The sequence below is a fragment of the Ambystoma mexicanum genome, chromosome 1p (assembly GCF_040938575.1).
Source record: "Ambystoma mexicanum isolate Mex_15411 chromosome 1p, UKY_AmexF1_1, whole genome shotgun sequence".
Lineage (NCBI taxonomy): Eukaryota > Metazoa > Chordata > Amphibia > Caudata > Ambystomatidae > Ambystoma > Ambystoma mexicanum.
The window spans coordinates 1,298,106,757-1,298,122,019 of record NC_090921.1 but is presented as its reverse complement, the minus strand read 5'-3'; the positions used below and the strand labels follow the sequence as shown (position 1 = coordinate 1,298,122,019).

Sequence of the window (15,263 nt, the reverse complement as noted above, 5' to 3'; positions counted from 1 at the left end):
TTGAATTGCTTGCTTTTGATTGCATGAATAACACATGCCATGCTTTGATGTAAATTAGTAGAATTGTTTTTATTTAGATAACCTGGTGCCCATGGGTTCACCTTGTTCACGAAATTAGATGGTTTCTGGTTGGGTTCCACCTACCTGGGGGAAGTGTCTAGTCACACAGCCCACAGTCACGCTTGAATGCCCTGGGATCAGGGGGAGGTAGGCCCTTAGAGTGAAAGGCTGCCAGGTTTTAGAATTGGTAACCATACATAAATGCAATAGTGCATTGTAGATTAGACTACACCGGATTGCCTTGACATTTTAACTGCATGCTGCTTTTTAACTGACAATCAGTTATACAAAATTGATCTAGGTATTTTTTTTTTTGTGTAGGCCAGGTTTTGGCTAGAGTAAATGTCCATGTTCACTTTGTGTAGGTATTTTTGTGTAGGCCAGGTTTTGGCAAGGGTATATGTCACTGTTCACTTTGTGTACATTTTTGTTTAGGTAGTGTTTTACCTTGCATGCCACGCTAACTAACCGCTAGAAGATAGTTTGCTTAAACCTCTTGCAAAGCCCCTACGTCTTTATCACTGCACTAAATACTATATTGATAGGTATTAGTCAGCATTTGTCGCACAAACGTTGAATAGGGGTGGAATGTAGTGATACACGAAATTGCAACCTTGCCAATCAGGGCTTTAGATGACAGCATTAGCCGCTGAAAGCCAATAGTGTATTCAAAGTATGTGCTAAAAATGCTGACAGTAGTCTGTTGTAGCACTTCCATTATGCAGTAGTGAGCTACAAGGAATATGCAGGCCTAGTATGAAATAGGTCACATTATGCATTGTTGATAGACAGACAGGGAGAGGGCCCCTAGCTCTGTAGCTAATAGGTATTTTTGGAGTGTTTGGAACATCATGGCACCTATATAGCGCTTAGATAGCCAGTCTTAAGCGCTATAAACACTAAGCTATGAGTGCATGCCTTTTAGAGCTTGCAGATGGGGTTAATACATCCCTGCTTCCCTTAGAATATTCAGCCTCACTAACGGTAGCCCTGGCTCCAAGCTAATCTTCCTTTTCTCTGGGAAGGTACTGATAAGACATTCCTCAGCCTTCGCAGATGGGAACCAGGGAGGGGTAGGAGCGAGCAGGGAGCCTCTCAGAGAGAGTTGGGTTTTTTCCATGAGCCAGTTGCACAGGGAAAGTTCTGGAACTGTGCGTCATGGTGACTGACAGCATGAGATTATAAAATATCCATGCACACATGACTCGGTGGGAGATTGTCCTGTGGACTTGATTCATGCACGGTCAAGTGCCCGGAATTGGCTCTGACGGTGTCCTCCAGCATTGTTTTTCTGAGCGGGGCTTGTTTTTACAGCTAGCTTATGAAAAGCCAAGGTCTCCCAGTGCTGATTAAAGGGACGTAAGACTGTGTTTCTCTATGTTTCTCTATATTTCTCTATATTTCTCTATGTTTATCTAAGTTCCATGTTTCACTATATTTTGCATTGCTCTATGTTTTATGCTTTGTAATATTCTTTAACTTGAATCCCAAATGTATATGAAATTCACTGCTTAGAATAAATATGCTAAAACTTTGAGGGTGTCATTTGTCACTAGCATGAGATCACTGCTCAGCACAATAGAACCTGTATTTTGGGCTGAATTGGGTATTTTTGCTCTCAAAGGGCTGGCCCCGAGGAAGATTTTGCCCATATCAAGACACCACCATATATACAGTTGATGAAATTCTCAAAACAGAGTTGTTAGATGAATTGCATCATAAAGGAAAAACTGGAAGATAATGATACTGGACCCCCAACTCTGTATATTATTTCCTAAACCACCAATGATGGCGTATACTCAAGGTAGAAACCTCAGAGACATTTTGAAGGCCGAAAAAATGGATCTGGTTGTCAAGAATGGCACTCTGTCAAGAGTGGCATAGGGTACCCAGGTAGGTTTTGGGTGGCTGTGCTGAAGTAAGGTAAGCACACACAGCAGGAAGTTCAACAAGAAAGAAGAGTAGGAAACTGTAGCTGTGAGCCAAAAGGGGCAAAAGATACAAAGGTACAAACAAACTGGATTCCCTCTTGGGGTGTATGCTGAAATGGGAAAGAGTGTTCCACGAACCTTAGGAAACTCCAGCCTTCTGCACAGATTGCTATCACAGAGGCCCGCGCTGTATGCTCATGGCTGGGAACAACAGCAGTGGGTGTCTGTAACACTGAAAACGGGACAAGGGAAGGGGCAGAGGTTGCCTGCCGGAAACCAACAGGCAAGCTCTGTACAAAGGGATTATATAAGACACATGAGAAGACAAGAACAGATATATCCAGCGAAAAGGAAGTCAATGAGCAATCTAGCAGAAGGAAATGAAGGAAAGGCAGTTAGACTGAAGTAGATAACCTAAGGTGGAGTACAGGGGACTCTAGGAAGAGAACAAGGGACTAGCAGTCAGGAAAACAGAAGGGCTGCAAAGTAGGAAGCAGGTCTGCAGTCAAGAGTGGCACTAGGTGCAGGCAAACTGTAGTGGACTGCGGAGGTCTGTAGTAGGCTGCAAGGCAGGGAGTCCAGAAGAACAGGACAGAGAGAGATTAGTAGTAGGCGACAGACAGAGAGCCCAAAAGAATAGGGCCGCGAGGTAGGGAGCCCAGAGGAGCAGGGCCGTAGGTAGCTAAGTGTAATACAGGCTGTAAGGCAGAGGAGTGTAGCAAGCCGCAAGGCAGGGAGCCCAGAGGACAAGGGCTGTAGGCAGAGGAGGGAGACAGGCTGCCAGGAAGGAGCCCAGAGGACACGGGCTGTAGGCAGCAGAGGGAGCTGGCAGCAAGAAAGGAGCCCAGAGGACAAGGGCTGTAGGCAGCGAAGAGGTGCAGGCTGCAAGGTAGGGAGCCCAGAGGACAAGGGCTTGGAGACAGCAGACGGTTGCAAGCTGCAAGGTAGAGAGCCCAGAGGACAAGGGCTGTAGGCAGCCGGAGTAAGGCAGGCTGTAGGCAGGGAGCCCAGAGGACAAGGACTGTAGGCAGCCGGAGTGAGGCAGGCTGCAGGGCAGGGAGCCTAGCGGACAAGGACCGTAGGCAGCCGGAGTGAGGCAGGCTGCAGGGCAGGGAGCCCAGAGGACAAGGACCGAAGGCAGCCGGAGTGAGGCAGGCTGCAGGGCAGGGAGCCCAGAGGACAAGGGCTGTAGGTAGAAGGCAGCGTAGCGAGATCGGCTGCAAGGCAGGGAGCCCGGAAAGGGCACTGGATCAAAACAGGATACTGCAGCAACAGGAACAGCATACAAAGTAGCGGGTCAAGGCAAACAGGAGCGGGGAGCTCTCAAGATGCAAGACACTGTGCTCCTGCAGTCAGCTGCTTATATACAGCCCTGCCCTGTTCTGAGGCAGGCTAATTGACAGCACCTGTAGCAGCACACCTGAAGACAATCTGCCTCCTCCCTCTCTTGTGCTGAGCAGGTGGAAGCAGCACTGGCCGCTAGGGCTTCTGGGGATTGTGGTCCCAATAACGATGAATGAGAATAGCCAGGAATTGAGGACTTGCAGCCAGGTGCATTATGGTAAATGTAGTTAATTGAATAAAATAAGAAAGAACCGAAGTTGAGCAAATGGAAATAAAAGACCAAGGCGTGAAAAGGAGTTGTTCAAGGAGTATTAAGAGGATAAATGAGTACCAAGTAGTCCATAATGGTTGCCAATGCGTGCGCCAGCGGCGCGAGCTTGACACTGGTCAAACATTCATGGGAAAACACAAATACGGCACATTTCCATGTTTACACTATACCCATTGCAACTACATCCAAAAAGGTGACCATGTAAGACATCCCAACACTGGCAACTACATCCAAAAAGGTGACCATATAAGACATCCCAGCACTGGACAAAAAATGTTTCTCCAACATTTCGCTACTTGTGACTCAACATTTCTAATATATGGTTTGATCTGTCCTTATGGGAAAGACTATGTTGGCCAGAGCACCCAGAAAATCAAAGAAAGAATAACAGAACACAAATCGAAAATCAGAACTGGAAACTGGAAATTTCCAGTGGCTAGACAAGTCACAGACAATAGACACTCTATAGCCCAGTTGAAATATGTAGTATTGGAAACTGTAAGAACCCCACCAAAAGGAGAGGATATGAACACCCTTTTAACTAAAAGAAAGATGTTCTGGATTCACAGGTGGGACTCCATGGCCCCCACAGGACTCAATGAATTTTTTTGAACACTATTACTTTGAGCACTCATCATACTAGTTCGATAGTACTTAGGTATTTACCAGGAGCCAAATTAGAAATGGTTTGTTTTATACTCGAATGAGGAATATGCACTTGCTGTGTATGTCAAATCTCCTCATCTATTCTCAATTGTACATTGTAAACCACTTGTCCAGCATAGTTCTTACAGATCCCTAGCCATTATGATGGTTTTACCCGTAGACATTCAATAGAGATATGAATGACATGACATGTTCATGAAGCAAACATGCCCCTAGTTTTTATAATGAGATATGAGTTCATTTAAGTTGTACAATTACAAAATGTGTATCGTATCATTTTTTTCTCTGCTGCCAATGATGAATGAACACGCACATTCATATAAGGTATGCATCCACCTACATCCCCAGGAGAATGCTTTTAGGTGCTAAATGGCTATATATATTAATTTAAATTCTGCATCTAGAGCAGGTGACTATCACGTGCCAGACTATTAGAGACAATACTAACATAAACGTGAAACTAGACTCAGTGAAACTTGTATCTATTGAGAGGAGTGTATCTTTAGACCGTTTATACTTTTCTGATCTGCATCTCTAATATCTCTGTCCGAACGGACTCGGGCACTATTGAAGCCAACTGAAACACGTCTCCCACGTTTGTTCAGAAATGACGTCAGTGCACCTGCGAGGGGGCACTGTACGTCATGTGCATTAGCTACCATTTTGGAAATTGGAGTTTCCCTGCTTTCAGAACCGAACGGATGTGATTTCACGTTCACTGATGGTAAACACGATAGAACCTGGTGTAAACTGGCATGTTGGTACAGAACTACGCTAGACTATATGTTATAGCCTACTCGCATGAATATATAAGGCTTACAGAGTATCCATTTGTTGCTTTTTGTTGACAGATCGCATATTTTAAACGCAATACCAGGCGCATCAGGAATTTTGCACCTTACCTTTTATAATACATGCATCCTTAGTGGGTAAGATTAAATCCCTTGTTGTTATATTTGCACGTATGATACACCATAAGATATATCCACTGTAGACTTACGATTTTCTATGCCTCATAGATTGATGGATGTGACTTACCTCAAGATTCTGATTATTGCAGTGTCCAAGAACTACTAATAGCAGTACCTGCACAACAGTTTGTGCATACTAAGGGCCACGGAGGTAGGCCTCTCGACTACTTCCCACAGTTACCATTGTTTATATTTATTATGGCATAGAACCATATTAACTAACTGATGAATGGTGGTACAATTATGTGCTATCTTATTTGACAGATTCTGTAGAACTCAATACAAGAAGCCAGAGCTACATTCAGAGAATAGACCAAGAAGATCATTGTGATCTCCAACGTACTGATCTATCACTTCAAATAGCCAAACAAGGTGAAATTCTTCTTCACTTTTAGGATGGCTTGTTGCATTTCCTTAGACATATCATTGACTAGGATTTACATACATTGATCCATTGTACACTGACACAAGTCTTTAATTTGCTTTGTAGATGAAATTGGAGATTGAAGACTGAACAAATCACTGAACCTTAATTGTTTTGCTCCTGATGAAGGGAAAGCTACCCCCGAAACATGGTGAGCTCTTTTAATATATATGTATTTTCCACTTCTTGTGGAATTGCCTTGTTTGTTAAAATTGCATTTTGTGTAATAACTTTTGATTAAATTGACATATCACACATGATATATTGAATACATTTTACTACTGTAGATACTTCACCTTTTGGATGATTGAATTTGATATATAAATTCTGTAACTAGACTGGTTGTATATCCAGTTTATAAGGTGTGCAGGGAACAGGAGTGCCCACCAATTGAGGACACTTTATTGTATGTTGGCATTTCTGGGCTGGAAACCACAATGGTAACTTCTTCCCCGCAGATACTAAATGACCTAGTGCCATATGAGGCTCTTTCATTCAATACCGTTTTTTGTATTCTAGCCAATACCACATTGCTTTTTTGTTGAAATGGGGCCATGCATATAACAGGGAAAATTAAATAAGTTCTAGAATACAAAGTGCTGTTGGCTAGAAAGACATGCATGGCTGGTTATACCACTTGGGAGCTATGCTACCCAAGCTACTGCAACGCCTCAGGGCATGGGTTATTAATAGTCTATCGTAAAGTTTTAGAGGCCACCCTGTGAAGTGAATGGTCTCTGCACCCTAGCAGTATGAGTGTTACTCGCCTCAGTGCAACTTATTTGAGCCACCATGGAATGCTGAGAGGTTTGTGGTCTGCTATGATTTGAAATGGTGATCTACAGTGCTCTGAGATGTTTCAATATGTGAAATGGACTGTCTTAGCATCCTACATTCTCTTCTCTGAACTCCGACACCAACTTGTAATGTAAACTGATGTAACTGTGCCTTATATAGTGCAACTTCTGTCATTTGGGCAGCCTCTTGGAGTTCGGTCCAGACCTGCCTACTCGGGATTTGCCCGGAGACTTTGGGTTTTTACGCTCTTCTCTGGGTCTCTGTGATCACGTTTCTCTTTCAGGGGTGTCGGCTCCACCCCTAACTTTTCTTTTCTGCCCGCTGTGAGAAACCTGACCGTGTCTAACCCGCAAGTCCCTGGGACCTGTCACCCAGGTGGTAAGGACAAGGCCATCGCTTTTGGATCCAGTTCCTGGGGGTGGACCAGTGCGGGAGGATTACTTGGATGGGGGGTCTTCGTGGAGTGGAAGTGGGACACCGAAGGGTGGGACACGGTATCCCCTTCCTTATGACACCTTTTCCCCATCCTGCCCTGTAGGATATTTAGAAACTCTACCCACCCCCTTTTTCCTACACAAACACTTTCTCACACCATGAGCGACAACAGGCTAACACCAGAGCCGTTTACCTGACATGTCCCAACAAGAGGATCAGGCAGAGTCAGGCAATTGTTGATAACTACACACACCTGACTGCCCTTTCCATTCCACACAGGAACAAAAAACGGCAGAGCACGAGAACACACTTTAAGCAAGGCCGAACGCACGAGGAAGCAGCTATTCCGGGACGGCTGTTCAATCAGAGGAGAAAGGCGGTGAGACCTGAGAGGACGACCAGGACGGAATTACCCTAGCCATTTTCAAACCAGACCCATGAAACCTCAGAGAAAAGAAACATAAGACCGGGAATCGCAGCTGGCGAGTGGTGCAACGGATGTCAGCAGTACATGGAACCCTCGTGCACTGATAGCCAGGGCGGGGAGAAGTGGTTGCCATTGTTGAACCATCCGGGACTCCAGCAGCAAAAGAAACGCCAACGAGTTCAGCAGAGCCAGTGAGTCGAAAGAAACCGATAGTGACCAGACAATGTTAGGCTCAAGGTTGCAGTGGCAACATTGTATATGAAGAAAGAAGATAATAGACAGAAGTCTTTGGTGAGTGAAATTGGTACCAGAAACCGAGTGGTCCAGCACAACCTGGGTGCTCATTCGAAGGACTCTGACGGATACCCTTCTGCTGAACAAGGAGAATGAAGCAAGGCTTATATTTCAGAAACTACAAGTACCAAGAGGTCGGAGGGGAAGCTGATGTGAATTGTCAATGTGGTCATACGAGGGTGAAGCCAAATCCCTTGAACAGCCGAAGTCTTTGACACATTGTGGAAACTAAGTGAACTGTGATGAAGGGCAAACTTGAACTCGACTGAAGGATGCCTGCAAATTGGGGTGAATAGTAACACACCCGTGAACATTGTGACGACAAGCGTGAGTCCGACTGAGGGAGGCTAAGGTTGAGAGAAGGATCGAAGCCCAGCTGAGGGGGATCAAAGGGTGAAGAGTAATCGCCCGATATGCAGATTAGGAACTTTTTTTTGTGGTGTTTATGATACACCAGGCTCTTTGAAGTAAGAGACTTTGCATAAAAGAGACTGGGGCACAGAAGGCCCCGATATTGACAAATGAACTGTATCCTTGTGCCATAGAAGCCGAGCAGTGTGCTGTGCTCAAGATTCCTGCTTTGTCCCAGGCTAAAAACGTGGCGAAGGGATACCCCGGCCATAACATCCTGACTTATCGTTTTGTGAACACTTCTTTCTTTTCTTATGAACATGATCCCACACTATTTTGTAGTCTAGCAGTAAGGACTGGCAATATTCTTTTTTTAGTATAGGCCCTTTTATTTTATTTTTTACTAGACTCTAGTAGGACTGTATTATTATTATTTGATGGTAGTAGCTTGCTCCCATCTTAGATTTAGGTTTAGATTAGGCGTTTATCTCACCCATTTTACAGTTTAATAAACACCCTTGAACTGTGATCACTTGTGTCTGTCTTGCTTTGATACCATGCCTTCTTTACACTGCCCTCCACTCCCCCCGGCCCTGGTTCAAACCTTCTTGCTTGCATTTACCCTTCTGAAAGCATGTCCCCCCCCCCCCCGGTGCAGGGGCCGGTGGGTGGGGCAGGAGGTGCTAAAACAGTGGCGGAAACTGGCGGCTGCAAAAAGTGGCTGCATAGGACTGGTTGGGGGCAGTCAAGCGCCCCTTCCATCACGACCATGGAGGAGTGGCGAGAGAGGCTGGCACGGACAGCCAGCAGCACCAAAATAAGGTTTTAAAAGGGAGCAGAGGAGGGCAGGAGAGCATCGGCTCATCCGCTCCTCTCACCAACACTCTGTTGCTGACCGTCTGGATTGGCGCCAAAGGACCCGCCTGCACTCTCACTTCATAGAACCAGGGTTTCGTCTGGGATCGCATAGGGAAAGGTCGCGGTGGTCAAGTTTGTGGCAGGCCTTCACGGTGAAGTGAGCCCGTCTGGCGACTTCTCGGTTAAGAAACATTGACAGGGTGGCAAAAACTGGGTTATGGGAAGGGGGTTATGGGAATGCCCCTCGATCCGCATACGTTGAAATGTTTGGTTGTGGCATTTGGGAAGATATGCAGGGTCTCCCACAAGGCGACACTGTTTCAGGCGGCCTTTGTCACAGCTTTGTTTGGGGCATTCAGGCTGCGGGAAATAGTAGGGGCATCCAAGACAGACACAAAGGGGGATTTGGCATTGGGAGATTCCTTGATTCAAATATGGGTAAGGCGATTGAAGACTGACCAAGAAAGTAGGGGGGAAAACTCAACCTAGCAAGTCCCAGGGATGGGATGATTTGCCCAGAGGTTACATCGCACAAAGAGGGAGGCATGAGGGTCCCCTGTTCAGGCACCAGGACGGGTCGGGAGTCTCTAGGTTCCAGTTCAGGATGGCTGGTCTCGGGGTGTGGGCTTGGAGTTTGCACCGCATTTCTTCCAAATCGGCATGGCGACTACGGCAGCTGGGTGGAGTCTCCAGGGGGGCGAGATCATGAGAATTGGGAAATGGAAGTCTGGTGCCTACAAAGGTTACATTAGACAGCATCTGTCCTTTTAATAAGGGGGGCGGGAACATCTGGCAAGGGAGCATGGGGAAGATCAGCAGTTTATCCTTGGTATCTTGTATCATATGCCTGTCCCTTGCCTAACATGTCACTCTTTTTTTTCTGTTAACTGTAGATGATGTCGCTGGTGCGTGTTATTTGGGTGATCGGTCACTCCTTCATCAGGCGAATGGAAAAGAGGGTGAGGGAATGCCCTAGGGTGCTGAGATGCCTGGATGTAGCGGTGCACCAGATCGGAAAGGGGTGAATGCTGATAAATAATGTATGCAATATCATGATCAGGCATAAGGAGGCCCAGCGGTTGCCTGAACCAGATTTGGTGATGCAAGTGGGGGGAAACAACCTGGTGCCTATGGGTCAGAAAGAATTACGGGTGGCACTGGTCTCTCTTCGGTCAGATGGGCAGGTGTTTCCCTCAGGATGTGATTGCATGGTCACATGTTATCCCAAGGACAAGGTGGGGAGGGGGACCAGACCTCGCCAGGCCCATGAACATATCAGCAAGAAAACTGAACAATAAACTTGCCCAGTTGGCAGCCGACCGGGGGCGGCTCCGGGTGGTGGGCAATGGACTGGTGAGAGGATCGGAGAACATGCATCATGATGGCGTTCCCCTATCCATCCAAGGGACCGATTTGTTACTTGGGAACTTTCTGCCATTGATACATACAACGCAGATTGGTGGGGGGTGGGAGCAGTGCCACCAACCGGGTGGTTGGGCGCCCTCTGGTAGGTGGGGGAGGACCATCCAAACATGGAGTTGCCCCTTCTGGGGGACCCTTAGGACAGTAGGGTACAGTGGCGAGGGCACAGACTGACTCCCACTGGGTATTTCGTGCCAGTGGGGGTCCAACAGAGAGGCGGGGTGAAGAGGCAGACGGTGTCGGTCGAGAAAAGGGTGCCTCCAGATGTCGCCACCCAATAAGGGTTTGGAAGGGAGGTCCACGTCGACACGAGGGCTATTCACCACTGTACAGCGCACATGGGTGTGGAGTTTGCGGTTCCACCTGGACCGAAAACACTGATAATATGTACATGCGGTTTGATATGTGTTTTGATGATTCTGCTTTTGATTTTCGGGTCACGTTTATACTTGTGTTGTGTGGTGATACTTTTTGATATGTTAAAAAAAAAATGTGGCAATAAAATATCTTTTGTATTTTGTTTTAGTTCATAGAACTTTTCACAAATTTATATAAAAAATCAAACAAAATTAAATTTCATAGAAAATTGCATAAAATTACAGTTAAATCACCAAAGTAGGCATCCAACCATATAGTAAGAAAAAACAGTAAAGAAAGCTAATTAAGAATTAAAACTAGACACAGATTAAGACATAAGGCGTAATATACAGCAAACACAGCAGACTTACATGACAGATGGCTAATTCGATACATGAAAAAAGATAACAGGGACGAATGGTGGACTTAATAGCAGATGGTATACATGATAGCAAAAGACATTGTGTCCGTAGATCAAGACATCAATATCAGGTCACCCACACCTCTGTCAAAATCGATACAGGGCTACTTATCCAGGTCCATTACCAATTTAACCTCCTCTTCAAACGTTCGCAAATGTTCATTAACCACCTTCCAAATCTCGGTAATAGCAATGATCAAACTTTAATTAAACCCAGAAAGGCATCTCAGCCAAAAGATTTTGCTTTCGATATATTACTGATCAATTTTTATTACGTTTTTATCATAAGTCGATCTCATCATCGAACAGCAGGTGAGTACATGACTAGCAGTTTCAGCCTCTGTATCAACTAGGCAATGTCTACAATTCCTCCTTTCGGCTGGGATATCTGTCCAGGCTCCTCTGACCCCTAAGACATTTAGACGATTAAGTCTAATGTCTAGAATATTCTACGAGTCACCTTAGAAAGCATCAATTTCAGATAGTTTTGTGGCTTCTTGTATGAGAAAGGCATCTTAGCAAACGTGCTGAAAGAACTCATAGTTGCTACCTTATCGTGACATGCCGACCAGTCCCACTTTTCAATTGAGTCCTTGAGAGATTTTAGCACAGCACCTTCACCGTATTCCCAATTTGGACACCACCCAATTTGATCAAATTTATAATCTTTCGCCTGGAATTTGATCATGCGTCCATTTTGCCTCCTTCCAGCCCTTCCCGGAGGATAAACAGCAACGTTTACGGACGTACAAATTTAATTTTAACATAGAGCTTAGCTCTATTATGTTCAATGTGAGCAGACAAAGAAATGTATGTTCAATGTGTGCAGACAAAGAAATGAGCCCCAGTTCAAGGCGAACTGCCTGGACCGGCATGTAATTAGTAAGCCCTAATATTCTTCTCCATATCAGGCCTTCAGTCACATCAGCCCAGTCTGACCAATCTGAATATGAAGTCTGCAGAGCATATAAAATTATTGGGCAAGCTCCTGTTTATATAGATTGATAATTCCCAACAGCAGGCTATAGCCCGCCGTTTTCTTCGAGAAGGACATTGCTGCCGTTAAGGTTGACATTACTTTAGCTCTTTTAGTCTGTTGTACCATAGGATTAATTTTTTTCCTTTCACCACATACCTCATGGCCCAGATATTTATAACAATTGACTTTCCTTATCAGGCCTAGTACGGTAGTCGCTTGTCTGTTTCCATTTCCTTCCCACTCTCACCCTCCCTTCCTTATCTATGTCTTAGCTCTTGACTATCTGAAATGTCGTCAGGCCGCATATGATAGTTAATTTCACATCCTTATAGTTCATGGCATGTAAGAATGTCATTGTATTTTCCCTTGGTTCGTCCCTTGCCTTGAAATGCTTTGAAACACATTGTGCATAGGCGCTACATAAATAAATTATCATATCATATCAAACTAGCATACCAGAATATTTGCAGCAGTGACGACCCACCGCCATACATTGGGTTTTGGACATGTTGATTTTTAGACCATTATCCATAGCATATTTACAGATTGCTCTGGCACTATTACAAATTCCAATATAAGTATTATCAAAGATGATAATATCATCAGCATAGCTGATCCACCCTATCTTGCAAGATCCAATTTTAGGAAAGGCATTTATTTTATTTTTAAAAATTTCACCAAACTCGGCCATAACAAATTATAAAATGGGGGTGCTAGTGCACATCCCTGTCTGACATCCCTTTCAATAGAAACCGGATCAGACATTGCACCCATGTTGTTAAGTCGAATCCTGGCCTTACTTTCGTCGTAGCTCATCATACAAAAGTACAGAAGGTGTTTAGGCATACCAAAGGATTCAAGTTTAGACCATAATTTCCGACGCTCAACAGAGTCGAACGCGGAAGAAAAGTCGACAAATAGCATATATAAAGGTAGCTTATCGACACCATTGGCCTGCTCAATTAAAGTATTCACAATAAAAATGTTGTCCTTCATAGAGCAGCCTTTCCGAAAGCCAGTTTGTGCTTTATCTAGTATGTTTCCACTGTTAATCCATTTATTTATTTCATAGAGTTTTAGTGTACAAAAGATCTTACTCGGTACATCAGTGAGAGGCAAAAGCCTATAACTCTCTGGGAGATTCCGTGGGCCGTTCTTAAAGACAGGTATAATATTAGAGATCTTCCAGGAGTTCGCATAGTGCCCGTATCTATCCCTTTCTGGAATATGATAGCCAATTTGTCTGCCCACATCTCTGGGTTATCTTTAATTATGATATTGCAGAGCCCATCGGGTCCTGGTGCTCTTGAAGATTTTAAATTCTTAATGACCCATATGATATCCTCCCTGCATGTTCTAGTAGTTTTAGACTTATCATAGTCGCAGCCATTCACCACAAATAATTCAGTGTCCATAACAAAGGTTTACCACCTTTCAGCTTTTGTCATATCAGCAATATTTGGTAATAGAACATTGGAGTTAAGATCTCCTCCGAATATAATGTGCATCTCCCACTTGGAGATGCACTTGTCAGACAAGCACTCATAAATATCTTGTTGAATGGTAGCAGTAGCATCATTAACAGGGGGATCATAAATATTAACCAAAATAATTATGTTATCATTATTCACACACACTTCCACCATTAAAAAATTAGGATTTGGAAATGCTGGTGCATATTCATGGGAATTAAAGGCATTAGAGATAAACATGGTTAGACCTCCATAGGGTCTGCCCTGATCTCCTCTTTGGGCCAGATCGTGATAAGCTGTATAACCATCAAAATCAATCCTTTGCATGAGCCAGGTCTCTTGCAAAAAGATGATTTGAGCACTATCGAGAAGGTTGTAGGAGCCTGATTCAGCAAGTAGGTGGCAATGCCCTCGGGTGTTCCAGGATATTATGGTAAAATCATCTAATTTATTGTTATGTACAGTTATGTACAGTTGGTAAGAAAGAGCATAACCATTCGCAGTGTGCTTTTGTTACATCGTTTCCTACCTTGGGGCTCTTACCATGGCCACTATTTCCAGCATAATATTGTTTTCCCTTAGTTTTTGGCCAGTCACCCACCTCCTCATAATCATCACTTGCATCCAGTAGATAGCCACTCTTTTTAATTCCGACATATGGTCTCTAACAAGGCAAACCACTGCTTCAGAAAAGCAGTGTTCCCGACTGAACAAACCCGTACATTGCTCAACAAACTTAAAATCCCCACTTTTTAAAATTCTTAATGGAAGTTGGAAATTGAGGATTTCAAGTAGTTTGCTTCTGTTGATGGCCTTTTTCTTTTTCTTTGCAGAAGCTGAAATAGTGAACCGTCTCTTTGGGAGACATTAATTCTGAATATTCGAGAACTTATCCTTAGACATCTTTTAGGCACTGGGGGTTCCACCTATTCAACACTACTGTCAACACTGTTATCTCCAGAGGTATCAGTAGTATCCAGAGAGCTATCACTGGGTCCATTCGATAACCCCTCAGCCTCAGGTAGGCCAGGGGAGTTCAAAATCTTACCCATATCCTTATCAGAGCCAATTAGCCATGTCGTTAGGTTACCCCTTTTAAGGGCATGTCTTTTTTGCTTTTCTTGCTGCTTGTTTTCTACCTCTTTTGGAGATAGGTTTCATCGCAACGAGGTCAACCTTCTTCTCATTTGCCACCAGTTCTTTAACCATAGACGGCATAGGTTTTGTTGTAGGGACATCAGAGTCTACAATAGCATGTGCCTTAGACATATCTTTAAGTACGTCTGCATTATTTCTCACTTGCGAGACAATAGAGTAGCATAGTCTTAGCAAGATTTTCAGTGCAAAGCTTATTGCTGTATTATGTGTGTCCAGTTCTTTAAGCTTACACTCAGTATTACTCTTCAAACATTCATGGCCAGAATTCACAGGTACGTTATCATGTATCTCACCATCTGCCAAGTTAGACCCATCCGCAAGGCCTGTGAGTCGAGGCGAATAGGAAAGTCTGTCCATTTCCGAAGTATGTGGAGTATTAGATGTTCTGTCCACTACACATGGATCAGGGACATCAATATTATCAGCTTCCCGTTCATTGCCTTGTGCTTTCAGCCTATCAAGGTTAGATATTTGCCCTTCCAGACTGTAGTACAAGTTTAGCAATTAGTTATTATTATCGAATTCCGCAGAGGTGCACGCCACCAAACTAGGAAGTAAATCAGCAACCACTGGTTCAGTCTGGATCTCCACCACGGCAGTTGGTTCACCAAACAAGTCTGTGAT

The 15,263-nt window shown here is 44.3% G+C and overlaps 1 long non-coding RNA gene across 1 annotated transcript in view; it reads left to right on the top strand.

Annotated features, from left to right (window-relative positions):
• The window catches only part of LOC138453190 (uncharacterized), a 30,373-nt gene extending 19,601 nt beyond the window's left edge, over positions 1–10,772 (top strand). The window contains exons 2-3 of the long non-coding RNA XR_011260374.1: positions 5,734–5,818; positions 9,724–10,772. This is a non-coding gene — a long non-coding RNA (uncharacterized lncRNA). The remainder of the gene's footprint in view (positions 1–5,733; positions 5,819–9,723) is intronic.
• The last annotated feature ends 4,491 nt before the right edge of the window (positions 10,773–15,263 follow it).